The sequence below is a fragment of the Balaenoptera acutorostrata genome, chromosome 16 (assembly GCF_949987535.1).
Source record: "Balaenoptera acutorostrata chromosome 16, mBalAcu1.1, whole genome shotgun sequence".
Lineage (NCBI taxonomy): Eukaryota > Metazoa > Chordata > Mammalia > Artiodactyla > Balaenopteridae > Balaenoptera > Balaenoptera acutorostrata.
The window spans coordinates 57,622,052-57,623,420 of record NC_080079.1 but is presented as its reverse complement, the minus strand read 5'-3'; the positions used below and the strand labels follow the sequence as shown (position 1 = coordinate 57,623,420).

The following is a 1,369-nucleotide window of genomic DNA, read 5'->3' as shown; positions in this document are numbered from 1 at the left end:
ACTACCAAGCTGTTCGGATTCTTTCTTTACAGCATTTATGACATCTGTCTCCTCTTCTCCATCCCATCATCCCTGTCCTGGCTCAAGCTGTCATCCTCTTCCCTGGCCTGTTGTTTTCATCTTCTGGCCACTCTCCTAGCCCTCAGTCTGCTCTCCATGTAGCTAGTGGAGACTCATTCTGAAACCCAGTTCTGATGGAATCTTTCCTTTGATGAGCAATCACTGGCTCCCGATTGCTTACAGAATAAAATGCAAACCCTTCTGTTTGCTTAGGGTACATCCTGATTGGGCCCTAATCGACCTCTCTCATTTATTTTTTGAACTCTCCTTTCGGGTTCTCAGTGCTCCAGCCAGCCTGAGCGACCCTGGGGTTGGAGACCACTCACCCAATGGGCTGTCCAAGCCCTTCCACTTTCTGCATACCACCCCTCATCTTGGGTCCCACTGGTGCCTTTCTTTTTTTTTTTTTTCTTAAAAATATGGAACGCTTCACGAATTTGCGTGTCATCCTTGCGCAGGGGCCATGCTAATCTTCTCTGTATCGTTCCAATTTTAGTATATGTGCTGCCGAAGTGAGCACTCTTTTTTTTTTGGTGTGGAGGGGCACTCTTCCTCTACCTCCACATGTCTGTTTAGAGAACAGATCAAATATCACCCCCTTCTCCTCTCACCTCCCATGGCGGTCAGATCCTTGTCCTACAGAGGCTTTTTGATTTTGTATTTCAGTGGTGAGTAGGGAGTCGGCCTCATGCCTCGTATTAATGCTGTGTCTGGTGAAGACGTTACTGACGGCATGTCTGGTGCTGTAATATAGTGTTCCCACTATCAACAGAGAGGATGGTTGCTTTTAGCCCCAGATTGCCTGCTCTCTGGTTACTATCTAACTGAACATGTGTATGAGTCTGTCTTTTCTCCTGACCCTCAAGGAGCTCCTTGTACCTAATATTTTTCCTCACTGCCAGCAAATATTAGTTGTTCAATACTTGTTGAAATAATATGAACTTGTGGCTTCAGAGACCGCCAGGTATGTTATTAAGATGTGGCATCTCTTCCTCAGGATGTATTTTTATATGCTGAGTTGATGGGACATCACAGCCAGTTTGGGATTCCCTGAGCAGAGGTCTGCTTGAAATTCTCCTACAGTCCCTTCCAGGTCCTGGGGTCCTCATGTGGCGTTGCTTGGAGGTGCCCCCTGTTGGGAGGGGGGCTTGCATCAGGAAGGCGGGATTCAGAGACTAAGGCCCTGAAGTGCAGGGGCCCAGTGTCTGGATGGGCAGGAAGGAGTGCAGGTGGTGGAATCATTTCCTTGGCTACACAGAGGTGTGGGTACTGGGAATCTAGGTGCATCGTCTGGTCCTACTGGGGTGGG

At 48.4% G+C, this 1,369-nt stretch overlaps 1 non-coding gene across 1 annotated transcript; it reads right to left on the bottom strand.

The window, feature by feature from the left end:
- Window positions 1–473: 473 nt before the first annotated feature.
- LOC114238941 (U6 spliceosomal RNA) lies at window positions 474–580 on the bottom strand. Its single transcript, XR_003624174.1, has one exon. It is a non-coding gene; the product is annotated as a U6 spliceosomal RNA (small nuclear RNA).
- Between the last annotated feature and the right edge of the window lie 789 nt (window positions 581–1,369).